Below are 9,193 nucleotides of genomic sequence, written 5' to 3'. Positions count from 1 at the left end.
GGAATCAGGTATAGATGCTTCTGACGCAGAGAGACAGAGTAGGGGCCCAGGCACCTGCCTGGCATGCCGCAGACCCTGGTTCGATTCCCAGCACCACAAGACCCCCAGAGCCCCCACTGGGTTTGGCCCCAAAGGCCCCCTGAGCACTGCCCCAGGGGTCCTTGCATTTGAGCCACCAGCCAGGCTGGCCGAGAACCGTCGGAAGGGGTGACCAGGACTCCTGAGTGCTTCTCCGGAGACCCAATCAATCCCTCCATTCATCATAAAAAGTCTTGCAGGAGCACGCCCTTTGACCCGCTTCTAGAAGTTTCCGTAGGTCAGTAAGAGTGGACTGGAGATGTGCGTGCAGGGAAGGTGAGCCGAAACACTGTTCCTGGGGAGGACTGGGAGGCCAGTGGCAGGAGCTGGCGGCTCGGGTCCGTTCCTGTACTGCAATTCCGTGCAAATGGGAAAACGCGTGTGCCGGGGAAATATTTATTGAGATACTAAAAAAACCCGGGAGGAATTCTGCAGAGATCATTTCCAATATGTTGGTGTACATAGCGCTGGCCATTTTTATGCACACTCTCATTGTTCACAAATGAAGAGCTTCATCTGCCAGCTGCATCCCCCGGTCCCCAGGGGACAGAAGGACCACCGCAGACCCAGGGGCTTCCAGCCACGCGTCTGTCTGGGCACGTGCAAGGTCCAGCCTGACCCGAGTGCCTGGGCTCACAGTCAGGTGTGGGCCGGCTGGGCGGGGGCTATGGAGATGCCCCAGGCTTCTGAGAAGGGGCTGTGGGACGTGATGTTGAGGGTCATTTCACCTGGTACAGCAGGAGCTCAAAGAATAAGCAGTAGACCCGAGAGATTGTTCCCGGGGTGAAAGCCGGTAGGGGGTCAAGCCACAACACCACAGGACCCCCCTCCCATGCATCCCACGGTGAAGCCGTAAGCACCGCCAGGTATGTCCCTGGAAGACCTCAAGCATTTGCCAAGTTGGCCCAGGTAATCCGTGGAGAGCCACCAGACCTCCTGAGCACTGTATGGGAGTACTTCCCCTCCCCACCAAAAAAAAAAAAAATCCAGGTGAGCGGTGGAGGATCAGAGAGGGTTTGCTCTCTGATCCTCATCACGCCTGGGACTCGGATGAGGCCCCAGTCTGTGAAGGACCCTGCCCACTGACCTCCACGCCTGGGCCCCTGGAGCCAGAGCGAGCCCCTCCCCCGCCCCCAGCACTCGGGTTTTGAAGCAGCTCCTCCAATGCACTTACCAAGCCAAGTGCTGAGCCGAAAGTCCTGTGCCCTGCTCGGTTCATTTGCATGTGTAAATGCAAGTGTATATATATTGCTTATTAGTGTCAGTGGAATTTGCATTTTAAGTGGATTGGTTTGTTGGGCATGTTTTTTAGAGCCCCAGACTCAAAAGGAATTTTGCAACTTCAACATTGCCATAAACAATGGGCTCCTTCCCAGGAGGGGAAGGACAGGGGAAGAAGCAATGCCTCTGCCTGTCAGGGCATCAGGTCCCAGGGGGGGACGGTGACCTTGGCGGGGGAGAGCAGCTCCCCCTGGCCCTCCTGTCTTCCTGCTTTCCTCCTTCAACTGACTTCAAGTCGCAGGAAGGTGAGAAGGAAGACTCGGGCTGGGGAGGGCATCTTCGCGGTGAGGAGATGAGCAGATTAAGGCTGCAGCGGGAGGCATTTCTCATCCCTGCCACCCAGTACCGGCCGTCCTGGCATTCACTGCCCACATCCGTTTTGCCTGCGGCTGCCCAATCACAGAACCCGTCCCCCCCATCACCTCCTAGATCCCCCACAGCTTTAATGAACAATTTAGCTTTTAGGGAAAGGGGAGATGGAGGGTTACTTTGGAGATGCCAGGAAATCAAAAAAAAGTCATCACATGTTTCTTCGGTTCTCCGAATCCCTTCTCCCTTGCCCTGCGCTACGCTCACGCCCATGCCCGCTCCACTCTCTGTTCTCAAGGATGACCAGGGGGTCCCTAGTAGCTCCAGTTATTGGCTGAGGGTGGATCAGCTCCATCCAATCAGAGCATCAGCCCCACCCATCCAGGTCAGCCCCACCCAATCAGGACGTCAGCCCCACCCAGTCTGGTCAGTGTCAACCAATCAGGATGTCAGCCCCTCCCACTCAGCTCAGCTCCACCCAATCAGGATTCAGTACCAACATGCTATCCGCCCAATCAGAGGAGCCCTAGTGAAGGGCACCTGTGCAATTGACTCTTGGAGCATCCCTGTAGACCGCCTTAGACTTGCCCGGAAATCTGGCTTCCTTGAGGGTCCGTGGCCAGGGTCACCGGGGAGATCCCCGAAGGACCAAAGGAAACCGGGAGGAGAGAGGAAGGGGAGGTGCCCGAGATGGAAACTTCTCGTCTGCAGGGCCTTGTGCGTCGCTACTGAATTATGTGATACGTGTAAGAAAGTGGATAGAGACGCATCTCCCGTCTGAGGAGCCCTAATCGAGCTCGCAGCTGGTGCCCCCGACCCCAAGGAAGAGGACCTGGGAGTTGGCGCAGAGGGTCGAGCACACTTTGCCCCGCGCTGCAGATCCCCCCTGAGGACCACCAGGAGGGAGACACCCCCTTGGGCACCCCCTTTGGTTTGGGTTCAAAAACAAAGAAGGAAAGAAAAAAATCCAGTTTGGGAGAGGAAAGAGCGATTGCCACAGCCCCTGTGGTCTCCGTGGGAGAGTCCCAGTCCCCGTGGTCTAGCAGAAAGGGGGGAAGAAAGAACGAACTTCGGAGAAGCACAACCGCAGCGTGGCCTGGGGAGGAATCCAGGGTCTTCCTCCCCGAATGGATGGTGCTCGGCCGCCAAGAGCACCCCACAAAGTCACCTCCCAGGGCCCCACGGACTGCCGGGGGGAGGGGGCCGGCCAGGGCAGCACAGTCACAGCCAAGAGGAGGGTCCGGGAGGGAGAGAGGAAGGGACTGAAGGGGACTGAAGGGGAAGGAGTTCTTCTGAATCAAGTGTGGCCTTTGGTTAACCGCAGGTGTCGGTATTCCTTCCTCGAACCCAACAACGTAGCCCAGTAAGGCAGATGCTGATTTAAGGGGGAGCAAGGGGGGGGAGAAGGGGGTTCTGTCATCCTTGCAGCAGTAAAGCCCAAAAACTCTTCTGAAAGGAGATTTCTGGGGGGGCTACAATATAGGTCTTAGGGCTGGAGAGAATACGGGGGCTAACACCTTCCCTTGGACGGAGGCGCCCCTGGCTCAGACCCTGGTAATCCCTGGGCCCTGAGCCCTGCCAGGGGCAGCACCTCTGAGGTGGCCTGGGCTCTGCCCCACGGGGCTGGTGCAGCACCGCAGCCTCCCACCCCGGCACTGAGCCATGCCCAGTTGGCCGAGTCACCAGGAGGGCCCCAGGCCTCCTGAGCAGCACTCAGAAGCCCCCCAGGAAACAACCTTACAACAGCAACAACAATAACAACAACAAACCTGTAGGTCTTGGCATGTGATCAGCACATATCAGATATTCACAACCCTGAGCTCCCTCTGTGCGTGTGTGTACGTGTGCTCGCATGAGCACATGCGTGTTCTGCATTCTAGATTCCAGCATGAGCCATGGATTAGATGGCCCAGAGCACTGAGACTGAGCAGCGCCCAGGACAAGTGAAGCCGTGACCCCTCGGGTCCCAAGACACAGCAGGGGTCATGAGGGGCCCTGGGTGGGCTCTCTGCTGTGTGTCCGTGTCCAAGGGTGACCGCTGCTTCCTGCCACCCCCACTGGTCTTCTGGACTTGGCCACGCTTCAGGGCCCCATTTTTTTTTTTTTTGCTTTTTGGGCACACCCAGCAATGCTCAGGGGTTACTCCTGGCTTTGCACTCAGGAATTACTCCTGGCGGTGCTTGGAGGACCATATGGGATGCCGGGGATCGAACCTGGGTCGGCCGCGTGCAAGGCAAATGCCCCACCTGCTGTGCTATGGCTCCGGCCCCCAGGGCCCCATCTTTGAAGGAAGTCACCAACGCCCTCAGCGTGCTTTGGGCCAGGGCAGCAGGCGTGCCACCAAGGGCCGGGTACCCACTTCCCAGCTCACCAGTGGGGCTCGCAGTTCCCATGAGCCCCTCATGGACCCAGATCAGCCTGCCTTGGATCTCCGCTATCCCCCAGATCTGTGCACGAGTCCCTGGCCCCCTAGTAAATGCTCAGTTAATGCCACTTCTCGTGGTCCCTTGGAGGAATACTCACGGGCTCCGTCTACCACCCCTCACCGCCCCCCCCCCCGCCTTCCTGCACCCGCCTGGAAACACAAACTGAGCAAACACTCAGTGTCCGTGATCTAAACAGCGGCTCCCCGGAGAGCCCAGATCTCGCCCCCTCTCCCGGCGGAGCCGAGGCGGGCGGCCGCCTCTTATCACATGCATGCACGCCTGGGTGGGGGGAGGGGGTCGCAGAGTCCCCACACTGGCAGCCACTCGTGCGAGGACTTCCGTCCCCGTGAAGGATGCTGCCAACGTCTCCCCTTCCCAAGCCGCTGAAGCGATGGAGGGCGAGGAGAAGCTCAGCGTCTTTCCGGAATGCCGGGAACATCCCCAGGGCAGAGGAAAGCGGGACGCCGGGGTCAGAAGCTAGATGAGGTTTCGGGGGCGGTGGGCCGGGGTGGTGGGGGGGTCACACCCCGCAGTGCTCGGGGCTTCCTCCTGGCTCTGCACTCAGCATTCATTCCTGACAGGCTTGGGGGAATCCTACTGGGTACCGGGTGTCGAACCCGGGTCAGCACTGCACGGCGAGCACCGTCCCTGCTGTCCTATGGCTTCGGGCCCAGCTTCTTCAGCTCTTGCACTCCTGACCCCCTTCTCCTGAGGAAACGGTTGTTGTTATTGAGGAGCCAAATCTGGCTCTGTGCTTGGGGGGGGGGGGGTCCCTCCTGCTGGTGCTTTGGGGACTGTGCTCAGTGCCAGGGGCCGAGCCCTGGTCGGCCGCTGACCCCCTCCTGAGAAACCGCCACGTGACGTGGAGTGGCTGGTAGGCACAAACCAAGCCGCTCCGGCGAGTGAATCCTGAAGGGATTTCGTTTCCAATGACCCCCACAGTCAGTTAAGCCCCCCCTCTGGGTCTGTGATCTAGAGCAGAGCCTGACATTTAGTCCCGAGGTAGGCGGCCTACTCAAAAAAAGAAAAAAAAAAAAAAGGCCAGACACAAATGATGGGGAAAAAATGCAAAAATAATTTTTTTAAAAAGAAAAGGGAACGGGGCCGGAGCGATAGCACAGCGGGTAGGGCATCTGCCTTGCACGCGGCTGACCCGGGTTCGATCCCCGGCATCCCATATGGTCCCCCAAGCACTGCCAGGAGTAATTCCTGAGTGCAAAGCCAGGAGTAACCCCTGAGCATCGCTGGGTGTGACCCAAAAAGAAAAAAAAAAAAAGAAAGAAAAGGGAACAAAAAAAAGAATTTTCTCAAGTCAGAGCACGATGAACTGTCCCACCGGCACTTAAATGACGTCAAAAGTGCTACAGGGAGAAGGTGGGAAGGGGGGTGAGGGGTGGAGACGGGAGGGGGGAGTGTGCCCTGAGATAGGAACTCCCCAGAAGAGGCCCCTGGAAAGGCTTCAGAGGGGGGAGCACTCCCCACACCAGCTCATCATCACTCCGCAGAGTATCAGTCAGTCCCCACCGGCCAGGCAGACGCCCGGGGGGGCGGAGCCACGCGGCTGTCCACGGCTGCTACGGGGACGCAGGCGCCTTCCTGTTTCACGGCTGCGACTGCTCTGTCCTTGGTGAAACGTGCTCGAGTGGAGGTTGGTGGTCCTCAGAGGTGCTCGGGCTGCCTCCTGCCTCAGTGCTCAGTGCTCAGGGGCATTTCTAGCAGTGGCCCTGAGAGTCGGGGTCTGGAACCAGGGCCCCCCTCCTGCAGAACCTACCCTCTACCCTCCGTCGGCCCCGCGAGCCGCCTCCCTGGCCTAGAGTCGCTCACGTGCCTCTGTGGGTGGAGGGACTTGGCAAGAGCCCGCGTGGCAGGTGAGTGTCTTTGCTCTTTCCTGTTGGCACATCTGGCAGCGCCTCTCTGGATTTCTCCAACTCTCGGGGGCTTTGGGGGTCTGCTGGCACGGGGCAGCGTAGAGCCTGGCTCTCTCCCACTTGTTTCAGATCTTTTGATTTTTTTTTTCAATAGAGGACACGGGGGCAGTGAGTAGTGCAGTGGGGAGGCGTTTGCCCGGCACTCGGCCTGCCAGGGTTGGATCCCTGGTACCCCAGATGCACCCCTCCCCCCCAAGCCCACCAGGAGTGACTCCTGAGTGCAGAGCCAGGAGGAAGCCCTCAGCACCGCCTGGTGGGGTGCAAAAGGAAACAGAAAACAGGGGCCCCGGGCTTTGGCACCCAGGAGAGCTGGGACGCCACGGGGGATGGAACTCCGAGTCTGTGTGTCACCTGCACTGCCTCACACGCCGCCCCTGATCTGTTGCCCGTGGACTCTTCTGCCTTCCAGCATGAGGTGTGATTGTGTGACGGGGGACTCCTAACTCACAGGTCCTTGCAGCAAAGTGACACAAGACCCCCCTGGTTTCAGGGAACTCCCTTTTTCTCGGGGAAACTGAGTCTGCCCAAGTTCCCTCGATGTAAAGGCCGAGGGTTTAACTCCTTGTCTCCGGGCATCCTGGCTGTGCTGTTATTCCACCGTCACTGATGCACTTGTTGCCTTATCGTGACGCCCATGTCCTTGCTGTCTGTTCCGTGCTACATACCAAGCCACACGCCCCACAGGTGCTCTAAGAGAGCCCTCTTGAAAGCCTGATCCATGTGTGGGGCTTTGTGACTGAGAACTCTGTTTTCTACGCGACCAGGAACGGAGAGCCTCTGCCCATATGCCCCTGTCTCTGGCAACTCAGCAGCCACGCCCATAAGCCACCCATGGCTGGCGCCAGATAATCTCATCATCGGCCACCGTCCAGATGGCATGTCCTTCTCTCCCGGAAGGGGGCGTAGCAGGACGCTTCACCATAACCACACTGCCAGGCCCTGCGCCAGGCTATTTCACTCGGGGGACCCCAGTCTGTAGCACTGTCGTAGCACTGTCGTCCCGTTGTTCATCGATTTGCTCGAGCGGGCACCAGTAACGTCTCCATTGTGAGACTTGTTGTGACTGATTTGGGCATATCGAATACGCCACGGGGAGCTTGCCAGGCTCTGCCGTGCAGGCGGGATACTCTCGGTAGCTTGCCGGGCTCTCCGAGAGGGACGGAGGAATCGAACCCAGGTCGGCCTCGTGCAAGGCAAACGCCCTCCCTACGGCGCTACATGGCTCCAGTCAGTACTGTGGCTCAATTCCCTGGTTCAGTGCCTTGCATCAGTGCCGTGGCCCTGTGCCGTGGTTCAGCGCTGGGGCTCAGTGTTCAGAGTCAGGTCACTGCAGCTAGGGTGGCCCAGCAGGTAAATGACATTACGGTAAGCTGGAAACTAGGCCAACGCCAAAGAGAAAGTAACCATTTGAACCAGTCTCCGGAGTGGGATGATAGCAAAGCTCCAAGGACAGGGCGATGAGGCTGCTAGTTCCCTCCCCGCCAGCCAGGGGGGGTGTCGGGAGACCCGGGCCGTGGTCACAGAGCTGCACCCTGCTGGGCTGGAACACTGGAGACTCGCAATTCCTGACAACCAGAGTCTGCAGAGAGCCGCATAAACGTCCAGAGCAGAAAGGGCGTTCACTTGGGCCAACTTGGCACCTGCAAAACCGTTGGAAGGGCTGGAGGGGTACAAGTCAGGGATTGGTTGAGGGGGAACTCTGAAAGCAGAAAGGGTCAGACGCAGGGCCAGAGCGATAGAACAGCGGGGAGGGTGTGCCTGGCTGACCTGGGTTCGAGCCCCATCATCCCATATGGTTCTCTGAGGCTTGCCAGGAGTGATGCCTGAATGCAGAGCCAGGAGGAAGCCCTGAGCCCTGCCAAGGGTGGACCCAGAACTAAAAAACAAGAAAGAAAGGAGCAGGTGGACCCACAGCCTGCTGGAGCACCCCTGGATAGAGGCAGGGCGGAGGGGGTGGTCGGGGGCGGTGGAGGAGGGTCCCGTGGCCACTGAAGAATTGGTACCTGGTGCCCATCCCTGCTGTCGGGAAAATGGGAGCTCCCTCAGGCCTTGCAATTCTTTTGCAGCTAGAACAGAGATGCAAGCAGTGCGGAGGGCTGAAAGAGGAAGGAATAAAGCATGAAATATAAGGGTAGAATCCAGGCACAAAGCAAAGTGCAGCAGAAGGAATGATCAAAGCTCCAAGTTAGTTCTTTGGGATAAAAAAAAAAAGTCATTTTAAAAGGATGCAGCTTCCCCCCCTAACATGATAAATCAGGGGGAAAGAGAGGGGGTAGGGAGAGCGAATAAAACAGAAGAATAATACTAGAAATTAAAAAATGGTTCGGAACTGCCAAGGCTGCCATAATTACACAGATGAAAAGGTTATTACGAAAAACTGTGATAGATTGGGAAGCTGAGATTAAAAAAAAAAGAAGAAGAAGAAAAGATAAATTTTTCTGGGCCAGGGGAGCAGGGCCGGGAGAGGGGGAAAGAGGGAGAGAGGCAGTTCAACTTAACCAAAGAACCAGCAGAGCACCTGGAGAGTCTAATGACCTTTCGAGAGATTGAATCATTAGTTAAAAATCTTCCTGGAAAGAAAGAACCCGGTTCCAATGATTTATTGGCAATTTCTACCAAATGCTTTAGGAACCAGTCTTCCAGCTAATAAGGGGGAAAGAAGCATGCCCCTCAAAACGTTTCTAAAAGGCTGGCGGACTCTTTTTTTAAAAAAAAAAATTTATTAGTGAATCACCGTGAGGTACAGTTACAGACTTACAAATTTTCGTGCTTGCGTTTCAGTCATACAATGGTTGAGTGCCCATCCCTCCACCAGTGCCCATTCTCCGCCACCGATGGTCCCAGCATCCCTCCCCCCACCCCTCCCCCCACCCCACCCCGCCCTGCCTCTGTGGCAGGGCATTCCCTTTTGCTCTCTCTCTCTCTCTCTCTCTCTCTCTCTCTCTCTCTCTCTCTCTCTCTCTCTCTCTCTCTCTCTCTTTTTCTCCTTTTGGGTGTTGTGGTTTGCAGTTGAGGTATGAAGTGGGCTGGCGGACTCTTAACTCCAAAGCAAGACAACGACGTGTTGGCAAGAAAAGTCAGAGTCAAGGGGCCGGAGCGATAGCACAGCAGGTAGGGCGTTTGCCTTGCACACAGCCGACCCGGGTTCGATCCCCGGCATCCCATATGGTC

The sequence above is a fragment of the Sorex araneus genome, chromosome 3 (genome assembly GCF_027595985.1).
Source record: "Sorex araneus isolate mSorAra2 chromosome 3, mSorAra2.pri, whole genome shotgun sequence".
Taxonomy (NCBI): domain Eukaryota; kingdom Metazoa; phylum Chordata; class Mammalia; order Eulipotyphla; family Soricidae; genus Sorex; species Sorex araneus.
The sequence above is the reverse complement of the archived record's forward strand: the minus strand, read 5'-3'. Positions refer to the sequence as shown.